Here is a 16,702-nt window from a genome sequence, read left to right on the forward strand (position 1 = left end):
AAAGACACAACTGTACCTATTCTAAGCTACTGCAAATGTTTAAACATTTTTAAATTTGGGTACCAGTGGTAGGGGAAATTGGTTAAACATACAAGTGATTTCAGTGGGGTGGGTGGTGGGGGAATTGTTTGTATATCATTTTAAACTGGGCTATTAGAATTTTGGACCGAGGTCTTCGATGTGACAAGTGGTATGTGACAATGAAGCAGAGCCATATGGTTATCTTGTACATTTCAAGAACATGAAATACGGCAAGCATACAGGCTGTCCTAGTATCAGCAGGCCCACCATCTGGGATTACATACTTAGGCCAGATTGACCTGGCAGCCATTCAGACTGTCCCAGTATACCCAAGTCGGCCTTTTACGATCCTGAAGTCATAGGGCTTCGAATAAGCCAGGAAATCCGACAACCATGCAGGCTGTCACAGCATCCGTTTCGTCTTGCATTCTCACGTCATAGAGGCTGTCGTATGGCGCAATACCACTTTTTCATAGCACATGTGGGTTTTGTCCAACATCATGGACACTCATCTTTAATTCTAACATATTAGTAGCTGCCCTGTGGTCTTCCATTTTCTATTTTCGAATTTCGTGCCAATATTTTACTTTCCAGCCGTTTTATATACAGTAATGGAAAAACAAAACGCAACAACGAAAAATAATAAAATTATAAACAGCCGACCAGTTGCAATGGATAAAGAAATTCTGTACCTAGGTTTCTGCAAACATAAATTTTTCTTCTTCAGAAGGTAGCCTAAGGACAATGAAATCCTAGCTTACATTAGAAAAGTATGAAACTTATAAGTCAAGAATAAATTTTAACACAAATTAGAGAACTCTTGCATTACAGAAGTATGATAACGACGACTGGTACTTACTATTTTTTATTAGTAAGGACTAATGTACCATCGCCGTTTTTATAAATGTCGGCATAGATCCATGTGTCAAAAATAAAATATAACCCTAGAATTAGGGTTTGTAACGTAAATATAAAATAGCTCATGGATCTTGCAGCACTCACAACCGACTGAGTGTAATCAGCGAGCGTAGTTACTCTGAAAACAGGGCAGGTGGCGCTCGTGCCGAGAAACATGTGCCAATTGGCGTACAAAGGCAACGTGTAAATTATCAGTGTTAATAACGTCCATAGGTAGAGTAACAATAACAAAGGAAGGAAATTAACACTCCCGTTATAACAGTATGGGAGCATTGGTACAAATAATGTAGTTATACACCAAAAAATACAGGTGGTGCTTACGCCGAGGAACTTACGCCCAGTGGCATATACAGCCAAAATATAAAAAATAACATTACTGTATTTGTGAAGCCCACAAACGGTATTCATGTCAGAACTTTAAAATTGACAATAATGGCTCTCGTCAAGATAGAATTACGAGCACTGGTACACGATCCTGTTAATACACATTCACAGGGAAAACTAAAATTTTAGAGCCAGCAAAATCACATAAGGGCCAATGTAGTAGCAAACATACATCGCGACAAAACCACCGTTACATGAGGGTTAGTGAGCTTGTACTGGGGGTGCATAATAGATTCCTGAGGAAATAAACCACTAACAAGGGAACCTCCCCATCGCACCCCCCTCAGATTTAGTTATAAGTTGGCACAGTGGATAGGCCTTGAAAAACTGAACACAGATCAATCGAGAAAACAGGAAGAAGTTGTGTGGAACTATGAAAAAAATAAGCAAAATATACAAACTGAGTAGTCCATGCGCAACATAGGCAACATCAAGGATAATGTGAGCTCACGGGTGCCGTGGTCCCGTGGTGTTGAGCGGTGGTGGTGTAAAAAAAAAAAAAATTAAAAAAAATAAAGTGGTTAGCGTGAGCAGCTGCGGAACGAGAGGTCCTTGGTTCAAGTCTTCCCTCGAGTTAAAAGTTTAATTTTTTATAAAATCAACTTCGCTCTCCAAAATTCCAGGACATATGCTTGGACATATGCAGGATTTGACGGTCTACACACGGAAAAATTTGAAAATGTTAAAAAGATGTTTTGACAGAGCACAGGGAAAACTGTCCGACTGGGAAACTGTTGCATTCATTTGTTGCAGTTTATGTGACAAACTCTTATGTTTTCATCACTTTTTGGGAGTGATTATCACATCCACAAGGAAACCTAAATCGGGCAAGGTAGAAGAATCTTTTTACCCATTCACCAAGTGTACAAGTTAGGTGGGTCGACAACATATTCCTGCCATGTGACGCACATGCCGTCACCAGTGTCGTATAGAATATATCAGACGTGTTTTTTTTTGTGGAGGAATCGGTTATGACCTTGCGATCAAATGTTGTCGGTTCCCTTTGGAGAGGCACGTCCTTTCGTCTACTAATCACACGGTTTTGCGGTGCGGTCGCAAAACACAGACACTAAACTTATTACAGTGAACAGAGACGTCAATGAACGAACGGACAGATCATAACTTTGCGAAAATAAAGTAAGTAAACTTTTCACTCGAGGGCAGACTTAAACCAAGGACCTCTCGTCCCGCAGCTGCTCACGCTAACCACGGGAACACGGCGCTCCTGAGGTTATAGTATCCTTGATGTTGCCTATCTTGCGCATGTACAACTCAGTTTGTATATTTTGCTTATTTTTTTCATAGTTCCACACAACTTCTTCCTGTTTCCTCGATTGATCTGTGTTTAGTTTTTCAAGGCCTATCCACTGTGCCAACTTATAACTAAATCTGAGGGGGGTGCGATGGGGAGGTTCCCTTGTAAGGTTACCAGAATTAATGTTATACCGTAAACAGTACAGGTTTAAAGCCTTTGAAAAATTGTCTACAAGCAAGGTTCAACTGGTCGTTCAGTATATTACCGCCCTTGAGCTCAAGATGTTTGAAAATTTGTAACTTTTCCCACAGATCAAATCTACGCCCTTTGTCTTCTCTGTGCAGGATAACAGTGTCTTCTAAATGTTTTGGCGTATGACTGCCTATCAGGAGGTGTTCAGCAAAAGTGGAATTGTGTATATTCGCTCCTTTTTTACCTAATAGGTGTTCTTTACATCTTGTTTTCACAGTTCTGCCACCGAGCGAGGTGGCGCAGTGGTTAGCGCACTGGACTCGCATTCAGGAGGACGACGGTTCAATCCCGTCTCCGGCCATCCTGATTTAGGTTTTCCGTGATTTCCCTGAATCGTTTCAGGCAAATGCCGGGATGGTTCCTTTGAAAGGGCACGGCCGATTTCCTTCCCTAACCCGAGCTTGCGCTCCGTCTCTAATGACCTCGTTGTCGACGGGACGTTAAACACTAACCACCACCACCACCACAGCTCTGCCTGTTTGACCATTAAAATATGAAGGACTGTTGTTACAAGTTAGTTTGTAAACCCCTGAACTGGAAAACCAATCACCGGCGACCTCATTTGTACCCTCACAGTGGCGCTATTAGCTTCACTCTTATGCGACTGCAGCGAAATTTAAATAGATACCACCTTTAAGGTGTAGAAACTCGCCTACTGACTTTCGTTTATGTCACACAAATCCTTCTTGATGCTGGGGCTTTTTCCATCAGTGTGTAAGTGAATTGGTCTGAGACGTTATAAAGGTTTGGAATGGGAAAGCTGGCAACAATATCTCATTGATGACGTCATAGGGAAAGGGGCAAGGGGGAAAACCGGTAACAATGCAGATTGTCCGAATACCGCAAAAACTACACTACTTTAGGCAGCTTTCTTCTGTGATGCTTAGTATGTAACCTATGCAAAATTTTGAAGCTTTTGTAACGTATCACACAGGTATACATTGCGCTGCAGAGAGATTCTTGCTAGAAATGGAAATGTTTACATGTAAGTGATGCAAAACTTCTATAATCACATGTCACCGAGCATTGGGGACAAGTTAAGTTACTACGATACACCAGTCACACTGAAGGATTATCTACTTTGCAAAGTCTGATTATAAATCAATGGGAACTAGTCGACATAACAGATGAATGAGTGGGCACATATGTTCAAGGAAAATGAGAACCTGTACATAGAGACACAATCAGTAATGTCATCGACTAGAAGCAAAGGTTGTTGTTCTATGCGTACATCTTCACAATGCCTAAATATCGTCTTACAAAGGACGTCTGGTATTTAATAAGGCCAGATCCAAAAAGATTGGGATGGTTCCAAGTAGGTCATAAAGATCTTAAGGAAATCGGTATCTCATAGTATAAAATAATTGATAGGAATTATTTTAGATTAATGTTGAAAAACTACCAAGATTTTAAAGTGAGAGACGAACTGTCAGAAAAAGTCAATAAGTCATGGGCTCAGTAGGTGCTGGCGGATCATAACAGCTGGCAGATGTCCAACAGTTGAAAATGGCAAATGAAACAGATTGTTATCTGGTATTCAATTGTGGTTCAATTCAAATGTAAAAGGAAAATGGTATGTAACATCACTATTTTCTGGTCACTTGCGTCCACAGTTCTGCAGTATTTCTAAAAATGACGAAGACTCTCATCAAACTTTTATTTACCATTTGATTATGTAACGCATTCTTAAATTAGCACCGGCCTTAAAGTAATTCATGTCGTTACAGCTGTCACTTGAAAACGGCGTAACAGGCCGAAATCACTATTATGTATCAACAGATTCAGTAAGAGTCCAGGTGCAAAATGTTTCCATTTCTCAAACGCGTAGCATCAATATTAAAGTTTACTAATCTCGTGTAGAATATTTCGCAATGACATTGTAAAACACAGACCAGTAGTTCTGGTAGTTGGAAACTTGTGGTAATGACTATGGGACCAAACCGCTGACGTCATCGGTCCTTAGGCGTACACACTACTTAATCTAACTTAACACTAGAACCGCCGGAACTAGTATTATACTTAGAACCGCCGATGTCGTCAAAGCGACCACTTTCTTTGTAAGTACACGATGTGCTGCTTAATGTAAATATTAATGACCTTGACAACAATGCATCACTTAAATTACGTTTAATAACAGTATCATTGTATCTTACAACAACGATGGGAACATAATATTACTAATATTAAAGAACATAGTTCACAATATTTATCTGCAACCATACTAATTGTATTGCAGTAGTCTTAAAATTAATAGAAATTAATCTTACTGGAGAAACTAAGTACCCATGAATATGTTAAGAGAAAGACCAATCATAAAATATAACCATGTATTGTACCTAATCCTACTTACAAGCATTACAAACTACTGTCTTTATTACTTTATATGTACACGGCCCACAAACATATTTCTTGCATTTACTGCACACTTCATTTGTCTTGTTTCTGCATTTCCTCGTTTGGCATAGTTTTCTTACTTTCACAGGAATTTCCGCGTCTTATCTTTCTTCATCACCATCGTCTTTTTCTTCCTTTTCTTTTCCATACCTCGGCATCCTTTACTGATTTCTGGTCTCCATATAGGCTCTACGTAATTCTTCTGCTAGATTTGGGATGAAATTCCTCCTACTTATTTTGATCCCTGCCACTAGCTTGAAAATGATCCATGCGTTGACGGCTGCTAAGTCAAGGATATTGTAAAATACGTGTACAGGCCATCGACGAATACCAGAGCGGACAGAATATTTCCTCGTCAGCTGGTCCAAGACATCTACAGCAAATTTGGTGCTATTGTAGAAGCTCACTGTTTCGGGAAGGTGTTTCGAATTATTTTGTATTTCAACATCTGTGTCCATGGTGCTATACAGAAGAACATTTTTGTTCTTTTTCCCTTGGTAAACAGTCAGAGTACCACCTTCCCTTTTCAAGAGAACAGTCGTATAAAGAGGAGTTCCCATTTTTTTTATAGTGTTCGGAATTTCTTTTCTTGCATGGTTGATAGTGCCGACAGGACTAGTTTTCTCTTTTTCCAGTCTCTTCCCAAGTGTGACCGTAGTGAAAAAATTATCAGTAGTCATATTTCGCCCCTTATTGCGATATGGAGCTACCAACTTCATTACTACTTGTTCTGGAAGTTTCCCAATAGGTGCGCTCTGTTCGTTATTCCCTACATAAGGGAAACCATTACAAAGATATTTTGTTTCTACTTCCGCTAGAAGCCAGAATTTGATTCCGAATTTATCAGGCTTATTCGGCATATATTGCAAATACGGACACCTGGTTCTGCTGGGGAAAAGTCGTTCGTCCACAGACATTTGATCCAGGTATGTAATTCAACTGACAGTTTTCTATAAAATGGTTCCAAGTAGTTGATATAAGTGCAAATTTGTCACTTTTCAAACGTTCCGACCGTGTATTTTTTTCATCAAAACGTAGATATTTCAAAATTTCTCGAAACCTGTTTCTGCTCATTGTGTCAGTGAAAAAGGGGGCTCCCCACTTTTTCGACCACAACTCATCTACTTCAATACATCTGGCACCTAGTGCACCACGAACATATAATAAAGCAACAAATGCATCTAATTCTTCTAAATGCAAACTCCAGGAATCATTTCCAAGAGGCCGTTGTACCTCTGCTTCTGTGCATTTCCTTATGTGTTTCAACATTGATTGATAAACTAAAAGGCGCCAGGCACTCTAAACATTATCATTTGAGACGTGCCGCTTTGCTTGTGGAGTTGGTCCCCGTGTTTCTTTCAATATATTCTGCTGACCTATCCTACCTGGAGTAGTAACACCGAAGTCTGCTACAGTCCACTCCGTGATCCCGTCCTTCCCCAGGAGTTTTGAGCCAGGTTCTGGAAGTGAACCCTCACTTCGTTCTCCTCTTCTACGTCGATTCTGTATTGGTTCACTTACAGGAGGTGCAGTTCTTTTTTTACCCAGGGTAGGTCCTTCTCTAGCATTGTTTATATTACTGCTTGGTCCTGGTTCAGCAACTGCGTGAGGAAAGAGACAATTACAAAGCTACAACTCATTATAAAGATAACATACCACACAATAAAATAGCAGTAACAGAAATAGCAGTAGAAGTGTCAGCTCTATTTTAATAGGGATCATTATTCATATAGTAACAATAATAATAATAATAACAATAATAATGATAATATAAGTGAATGTAAATTACCTTCATCTTGCCTCGGAGCTGTCACTCTCCACATTAGCGACTGGTTAGTAATCTTCATCTGTAGAATCTTCCACAAGGTCCTCAACTTCAGGAACATTTTCAGCATCCGATTCACACAAAAGTGTGACAATTTCTTCATCTGAAAGTGGCCGTGGCCGTGGTTTGTATCGCTGTGACATCTGAGCCATGTCTACTGCTCTGAGACCAGTACACAAATAATCAGTCTTGTTTATGCGGAACCCAATAGCAAACAATAAATGACATATTGCATTGTTGAGCTTCTAAATTCAAACAATGCGAATAAACTTCAGTAACCAACATATTTAGTACATTGTTGACGAGTGCTAAGACTAAATACGGGGAGTGACGCACAACAATCTTTAAATGATCTGTTTTCAAATATACATGTAATGTGGTCAAAGTGACCACTCGGCGGTTTTAAGTATAAGTGATCATTCAAAAGAAACTAATGAAGATAAAATAAATATTCGACTATTTATATGATCTACATAAACATTTAGGAAAAGTCATTAACTCACAACAGCATAGATTAGAAATTGACCGAATAATAACATGTTAAAGTATAAAAAGTGGTCAAATTGACCACTCGGCGGTCCTAGTGTTAAAGTAACTTACGCTAAGGACAACACACACACACACACACACCCATGCCCGAGGTAGGACTCGAACCTACGACGGGAGGAGCCGCGCGAACCTCTCGGTAGTTCTGCTATCCTGCACACATCCCTTAGATGTGAGAGTAAATCCAGCTGTCCAGTTGCAAATGAAGATTTAAGACCCTAGAAGAGAGTCTTATATAAAACAAATAAAAACTTTGCAGAGACTGCGGTGTATTTGTGTTACTGAACAGTGTATCATCAAATTCAATATTAATGCTAAACAATTTTAAAGAAATTTGCTTTGATTAGTTTAAGCAAATATTTATCTGGAATTTTTGTAGGTACTCATTACTGACTGATTATGTCATATGTTTTCATGCACATCGAATAGTTATTCTCGTAATCCCCTGTTAAATGCAAGGTCCGACACATTCTGGGCACATTCTGCCTACACGACGATTTCAATTTCCGATGAGACACACCTCTGTGAAAACATCGCCTTGCACCTGTTCGAATCAGTGCCAACATTATTCATAACCCTTTTTCAAAGCTTTAACAGCGCCTAGAAGTTAATGAATTCGCATAATAATTAAGCAACGTTCATTATTCAAGAGGCGGGGGCTCGGAAGAAGCGGGCACAAAAGCCGAAGATAAACGAGACACCAAAAAATATGCACATCAAACGACTTTCTTTGTCATAAACGATACCCTCATTAGCTTGACACAAGAAGGGAAGTGCAAGGCTGACAAAGTTTGCCACGTGCCATCATCACGAACAAAATGGATAGCTCTAAAAAGTAGATGCGCAGGAAAAGTCTCATTAAAGCGTCAAATTAGTACATTTATAATAACAAGGGGCAATTTTGCTCCGGCTGACCGCATACCTTCTTTATTTGATTGCGTTACTTATAAGATGCTTCAGTGTGCTTTAGCAAACCACTTGTTGTTTGTGTGCGAATGTTAATTTTCCATTCATTTTACATACAGCGCGACAAAGGTTTCTCTCCAATAATATTTTCTCTTCCATCTGAACTAAATTTCCAATAGGGAGATAGGAATTATGGGTAACCTACTCCACAATTGCTACATGTCTTATCATTCAAAAAATGTTTAATAAAATATGAAGCTATACTGGCGGCCAATTGTACAAATAATTCAGTGCATACATATGGCACTGGGAATTCCTCTCTCACTGCCAGTTGTGATCGGACGGAAATCCTGTTTGTAATATACTGATTAAGACAGGCTGCGAGTTATGGATACAGTTAAATACATAAAAAAACAGAAATCACTAAAAAATATCAAAACAAATGTAAAACAGAACGTAATAATGCTGTATATCAAACGATTCCTTTTGATCAAGGGGCTACGGGACAGAAATAGGGTTTATCAAGTATTACTAACGTTACTTTTTATCGATGCTTTAATTAATCAAAAAATGGTTGAAATGGCTCTAAGGACTATGGGACTTAACATCCGAGTTCATTAGTCCCCTAGACTTATAACTACTTAAACCTAACTAACCTAAGGACATCACACACATCCATGTCCGAGGATTCGAACCTGCGTCCGTAGCAGCAGCGCCGTTCCGGACTGAAGCGCCTAGAACCGTTCGGCCCCAGCGACCGACTTTAATTAATCCATATTAGTTAAATCGTCGTGTTTTAAATAAAACTAATTATCAAAATCGATGTATTTTGCCTTCAAGCTTCGACTGAAATACAATATTTGCCGCGAAAGGCTTTTCAAAAAGAATTGTCAAAATTAATGAGAACAGACTTCTCACATAAAGTTTTGCAGGATTAGTACATGACAAAATCCATTGTTCCGCTGAGAACAGGAAGTGATTCTGACTATCAATTTATCTTAGTAAGGCTGGTGATAATTTATAGTAGAGAAACGAAACACGAAAACTCACCACACGAAGAAAGCCGATAAATTAATAACAAGCACAAGGTTTGATACGGGAAGGGATACGGATAGATAATTTCAAGCAATTTTATGCAATGGCCGAAAGTGTCTGTTATCCTACTTCACTATAAATTTTTAGTACGTAGAATTTAAATTATAACGAACGCAGCAGTTTTCGTCTGAAGTAATCGGTTTGGAATAGAATGAGTAGTCACAATCGATTATTCAGTTTCTGCAAAGAGCGGCGAGTTGAGCAGAGATATGTGACGGTATAACGTAATGTCACAGTCTAGCACCTACAGCTACGACACTCCGGCTCGATTTGTTATATACTGCTACAGCAGCGCTCCAAGCGGACAGTAATCTACACTTTTGAATGTGATATCGGATGTGTACGAATAGTATCGTTTATACGGGGTGATCAATAAAAGGTGGTAATACTCATTGAAACAAGGAAAGTAGGTCCAACAAACATACGTCTGGAAACGCAAACTTTGCGAGATAAACACTGTTCATAGAAAAGACTGCGCCGCGTTTGGTTGCGAATATTAGCACAATCGTTGCATTGTACCCTATGGCCACAGGATCATCACGGCACAAGGCGGTTCTGTCAATGGCTGTTGCAGAAGTGTGCCGCAGATCCACTTTTCACATTAACGATTTTATTTACCGATGAGACAGGGTTTACAAGAGATGGAGTGTGAATTTCCGTAACCAGCATGTTTGGGTAGATGTAAATCCTCAAGCAATTCAGGAAAGAGGGCATTAACACCGATTCTCAGTTAACGCATTGGCAGGCGTACTTGCGATAGATACGAGCTACCACAGACGTCAACTGGACGGAATTATCTAGACTTTCTCGTTAATGTATTGCCTACCTTGCTGGAGAATGCGCCATTGCAGCAACGAATACAAATGTGGTTCATGCACGATGGCGCACCAGCACACTTTTGTCCTAATGTGCGCGAACATTTGACAAAGACGTTTCAGATCGTGGAGGGGGGGAATCGCACACCGTGGTCTGCCCATTCGCCAGACCTAAATCTAAAAAATGGCTCTGAGCACTATGGGACTCAACTGCTGTGGTCATAAGTCCCCTAGAACTTAGAACTACTTAAACTGAACTAACCTAAGGACAGCACACAACACCCAGCCATCACGAGGCAGAGAAAATCCCTGACCCCGCCGGGAATCGAACCCGGGAACCCGGGCGTGGGAAGCGAGAACGCTACCGCACGACCACGAGATGCGGGCAGACCTAAATCTCCGAGACCTTTGGTTTGAGGACACTTGAAGAAACTTCCTGGTGTGTCGGATCGAGACTCGAACTCGGGCCTTTTGCCTTTCGCGGGCAAGTGCTCTACCGACCGAGCTACCCAAGCACGACTCACGCCCCGTCCTCACAGCTTTACTTCTGCCGGTACCTCGTCTCCTACCATCCAGACTTCACAGAAGCTCTCCTGTGAACCTTGTAAGACTAGCGCTCCTGAAAGAAAGGGTACTGAGGAGACATGGCTTAGCCACAGCATGGGGGATGTTTCCAGAATTAAATTTTCACTCTGCAACGGCGTGTGCGCTGATATAAAACTTCCTGCAGAAGGTAGGAGACGAGGTACTGGCAGAACTGAAGGTGTGAAGACGAGTCGTGAGTCGTGCTTGGGTAGCTCTGTCGATAGAGCACCTGTCCGCGAAAGGCAAAGGTCCTGAGTTCGAGTCTCGGTTCGACACGCAGTTTTAATCCGTCATGAAGTTTCATATCACCGCACACCCCACTACACAGTGATAGTTTCATTCTGGACATTTCTAGGAACTGGTCTACGCCACGCCAATCAACGATGTGCGGACAATACAGTGCCGCGTCTTCAATACGTACCAGCAGGTACAACAGCAATCGAGTATACTTCAAATGGTGCATCATTCCTTACCCCATAGAGCAGAGGGGTGCATTGTCATGAGTGGACGCCACGTTGAACACCTTCTGTAAAATTTGTTTATCGCAGAAGGTATTCATTTCCAGGCCTATATTTATTGGACGAATTTCAGGAAGTATGCATTTTCAGATTCACGTTTATTAAACAAACTTTTTTGAACACCCTGTATTAATTTTTAACATAGTCCTTACAAAAGGGAGCGTATGCAGTGCAACACAAATCGACAATAATTATAGCCGGCCGGTGTGGCCGTGCGGTTAAAGGCGCTTCAGTCTGGAACCGCGTGACCGCTACGGTCGCAGGTTCGAATCCTGCCTCGGGCATGGATGTGTGTGATGTCCTTAGGTTAGTTAGGTTTAATTAGTTCTAAGTTCTAGGCGACTGATGACCTCAGTAGTTAAGTCGCATAGTGCTCAGAGCCATTTGAACCATTTTGACAATAATTATAATATTACGTTACCGATTACTGTGTTTCTTTAGTTTCCTATGTAACGTGGGAGTTACATAACGATGTTTTACAGGCCAGCTTATTTACGATTTTCTTATAATGTACACATACTTACTAAAGATTTGCGTTTTCCTTTAAGAACAAAAATTATCTAGTAAGCAGCAGATCTCAACCTTCGCTGAGCGACTTCGTACATCCACCGAAACATGAAAAGCTTTGTTCGCTACACATCTAGCCAGTCAGTGAATGTGAAACGTAGCAGAGCAGCATGGATTACAGTACCCCCATTAATTACGGTACCGAATAAACAGCAACAGCTGTAGCAACAGAAAAGTGGTAGTCAACGTGGTCCCGGCCGCCCAGTAGTGGGTGTTCCTTCTTTCATGGTCGGTGGTAGGAGGTAGGGGCTTTAAAAACATTTCCCTTAGATTTTAATAAAATTTTGACATGAAGTATTTGGCAAGGAATTATAACTATATGTTTTAACCTTCTGCAATTCTGATTCATAAGTTTTGTAAAGTGAAGTTACCTCCCTACCTCATAAATCATCGTTACTGAGAAATCAGCAGGCGGTTAGAAAATTTTACTCTTAGCAGTAATGCAAAACTGGGAGGTAGGTAAAAAAGCTTGACTACATCAGCTGTAGACAAAACCCCACAGACGTGATAATCAAACCCAAAGCAACGAAACTGTTCCCCAGCAGAGAAGGGACCAATCCTCCGATTGTTGCTACCTCTGAGTCACGAACGGAAACAATCTTCAGCGTAGTCGTCTTTTGAAGGAAAGGTATTCACCTTACAAAAAATTCGATTCGAGTGTAGTGTAAGAATCCTTGAATCATTTGATTCAGTACAAAATTATTACGTGTCAAGGAAAGTGCATATCATAATAGGATCTGAAAGAAAGAGGAATCTGTATTCCTCATGGGTTAAATGCTATGTTTATGTTCTCTTGTTTCCATCGAAGTAAGCTGCAATTATATTATATTCGAAAGTATTTCTTCATGAGTAAGTGGTAGCTTATGTCACTTAATTAGAGGGATTCGACTCTTCTTACATTTATTTCACAGTTATTCATGTCTTTTGATAAGTAATTGATGCTTCTATGACTAAAATAATAGCTATTTCTATTTTAGTAGAAATATAATCAAAATTAAAGATTAATATTACAGCTAGCTTTCTGGCTGCTAGGTGCGCTATTGTCACTAACTGTCAGACAATAAAACTTTAACAACACTAAGTGTCGCGACTATGTTAGACTACGTGCCGAACTCCAGACAGGACATTTGCCAAGGCCATTTTATGAGACCTTTATCTACTTTGAGACGTAATGTTGTCCTCTTTTTAATGAATGCCTCCTTCGCTAAAGCAATGCGATTATTCACCTACTGATGACATCTTAAGTCTTCAATGATCGCACTCCCAAGATAGGTAAATGCTCTTACTTGGCTACCAGCATCTCTATGGGGCTGAAAAGCGTTCCACAGACTTACTGCATCTATTCCATCCCTCACTACCGGTCCTTCACACAACCTTCCCTCACCTGATGACCTTCTCGATCCCTGGCGACCTCCAGTTTCACTATTCCCATTTACCTGCTAACCATGAACCCACAGATACCACAATCCTACCCCTGGCTCCCATCTTCCTGTACTTGGACATATAGAAACAGAATTAAGCACCTCTACCACAGCACAGAGTGTAAAAGAAGTACTTCACAGAAAATACAACATATCCTCTGGTCACGACCGCTTTACCTATCACCACCTCAAAGAATGGCTTACCTCCTTTCTCACCTCCCTTGCAACTCTGTATACCACGATTCTCTCCACAGGTTACTATCCTGACCCGTGGAAAAACCTCCAAAATTCCACTTTTCTCATATCAAACCAATCCCAAATTGATACCTCTCCATGCAATCCCATCTGCCTTACCTCAGGTCTTTGAATTCATCCTCTCCCATCGCATCCACCGCCATCTGAACCAACATTATCTGCTTCCGATAAGCTAGTGTGGCTACCTCCATCTCTGCTGATGATCAACAACCGACTCTCACCCATTTCCTTTCCCAACAGCTGAACAACTGTAATTCGGCCATTTTGTCTCCACTGACCTAGAGAAAACATACGACAGGTACGGCATTGCAGTCTCCTCTTCAAACTCCAGACTTACACACGTCCTATCAGCAATGTTCGCCTTATGGCATCCTTCCTCTCCTATCGGCCGTCCTATGTCATTGTAAACAACACAAATTCTCGTTCCTTCCACCTCACTTCAGGAGTGCCGCAAGGTTCCGTGCTCTCCCCTTCTCCTTCTTTACCTCCTATACACTGCTGATATGCTGAACCAACTAGTTCCATCCACTTCCTTTAGTATGCAGATGACACCGCTTTCCTCGCCCTCTAGCCGACGCTCGAGAAATCCCAACGATTCCTACAAATCCAACTCATTCAGTTTACCTGCTGGTGTAACCACTGTCTCCTTAAGAATAATCCCTCCAAAACCCACGTAATAGTTATATAACGCACCAACCGTACCTTCCAACTTCATGACCTCTATCGCACCATTTACAACCGTCCCATCTAACTAATTCACTAAAATACCTTAATCTAACCTGAGACCAGCAACTAACGTGGAAATCTCTCCTACTAACTGTCCAACAGAAAGCCCACAATAGACTAAAGCTATTAAAACTAATAACCTGCAGAACATGGGTGGTGGGACGAGATGACAGTGGCAAAGTTATTTGGTGTGACGGAAGTACTTGCCTACAAATGCTTTGGGAGGGCTACTTTGTAGAAGGAGATTGAGAGGAAGGACGAGATACGATATGATGATGATGTTTGGTTTATGTTGCGCTCAATTGCGCAAGCCGGCCGGAGTGGCCGTGCGGTTCTAGGCGCGGCACTCTCGAACCGCGAGACCGCTACGCTTGTAGGTTCGAATCCTTCCTCGGGCATGGATGTGTGTGATGTCCTTAGGTTAGTTAGGTTTAAGTAGTTCTAAGTTCTAGGGGACTGATGACCTCAGAAGTTGAGTCCCATAGTGCTCAGAACCATTTGTACCATTTTTTCAATTGCGCGCTCATCAGCGTCCGTACAAAGTCCCAATTTCTACACCGTCCATTTTCTTTCCACAATCCAATCTAATCACTGTCACAAATGATGATGGAATTATGAGGAAAACACAAGCACCCAGTCCGTGGACAGAGAAAATCCCCATCCCGGCCGGGAATCGAAACCGGGATCCCGTGACCCAGAGACAGCAACGCTGGCCCCTAGACCAGCAGCTGCGGACGAGATGCGAGATGACAGACCACATAAAGGGAAGTGGAAATTATGCGAACAACTAGATAATGGGAGGAGATGGCGCGGAGTTACAATATGGCAACCAGCCTTTAGATAGAGTGTGGTGTCACCGCCAGACACCACACTTGCTAGGTGGTAGCCTTTAAATCGGCCGCGGTCCATTAGTATACGTCGGACCCGCGTGTCGCCACTGTCAGTGATTGCAGACCGAGCGCCGTCACACGGCAGGTCTAGAGAGACTTACTAGCACTCGCCCCAGTTGTACAGCCGACGTTCATAGCAGGGGTTCACTGACAAATTACGCTCTCATTTGCCGAGACGATAGTTAGCAAAGCCTTCAGCTACGTCATTTGCTACGACCTAGCAAGGCGCCATTACCAATTTATATTGAGCTTCGTATTACTGTACCGTCAGACCGATGTTCTACAGTTATGGATTAAAGTTAAGTATTACATCAACTACGTACTTTATTTGCTACTAAAATTTCCCTTAACTGTTCCAGACCTCACGCCAGTCTGCGTGTAATTAAAAGCGTGCATTTCGGCCTCCTCTAGCAACATGGTGTTGGCTCTTCTGCCAACACTTCATAGAGCACAAACGACAATGATGATGGTATCAATTAGTATGGAGATTGTTCCAATACAACCTATAGAAAATAGTAGAATATCGAAAGAAGCTTACATGACCGGTACTAGGGGATCTCCCCCCCCCCCCCCCCCCACATGTATACAGTTTTATGGAATGTACGTGTGTCACCTGTGCATATGCGTCAACGTCTGTGTCGTGGTGGATAGAACGGTTCCCGTCAGATCGTCGAAGTCAAGTGTCATTGGGTGCGGCCAGTTCTTGGATGGGTGATCGTCCGGTTTCGCCGCACACTGTTGACAATTTACCTACGCCATGCCTCCCGATGGGACAGATCGAGTGCTGGCGTAAAGTCCCTGATTACCAGTCTCCGCGCCAATGTCCTGGATTAAATCTCAAATCGCTCCGTACTGTCTCACGGTGTGAGGACATGCGGCACTGCTGAAGGCTATCCGTGCTACGGACGGCGATATTACGGCCGGCGGCCCCCTTGGTGCTTTTCTGGCGGACTAGGCTATGGGCCGACATTTGGTTCCACTCCCTCCCTTCTCTCGTCATATCCAACACGAACACTACACTACAGCCACACCATTACAATCATCTAGGGGAATTCCGGCTATAATAACATACCATTTTGTTTTTATGTCTTTATTGCTTTATAAACCATGATGTTAAATAAAATTTGTATCGGGATCGTGGTTCATTCACTTGTAGGTTTCACTATCTTGGTGCCATGTTTATAAATTAATATTGAAAATTGACGATAAAAAGTAAGAGATCCTGTCAATGTCGTACACAATGAAAGGCTTCCTGTTAACGTTGTATACAATGAAAATTAACACTTGGGGTTACTATATTAAAGTGATGATTTAATTGAGAAGGCAAAC

General features: G+C 41.6%; 1 non-coding gene across 1 annotated transcript; it reads left to right on the top strand.

Moving 5' to 3' along the window:
• The first annotated feature begins 3,058 nt into the window (after window positions 1-3,058).
• On the top strand, window positions 3,059-3,131 carry Trnaa-cgc (transfer RNA alanine (anticodon CGC)). The gene has a single exon. It is a non-coding gene; the product is annotated as a tRNA-Ala (tRNA).
• Window positions 3,132-16,702: the final 13,571 nt, after the last annotated feature.

The sequence above is a fragment of the Schistocerca nitens genome, chromosome 4 (assembly GCF_023898315.1).
Source record: "Schistocerca nitens isolate TAMUIC-IGC-003100 chromosome 4, iqSchNite1.1, whole genome shotgun sequence".
Taxonomy (NCBI): domain Eukaryota; kingdom Metazoa; phylum Arthropoda; class Insecta; order Orthoptera; family Acrididae; genus Schistocerca; species Schistocerca nitens.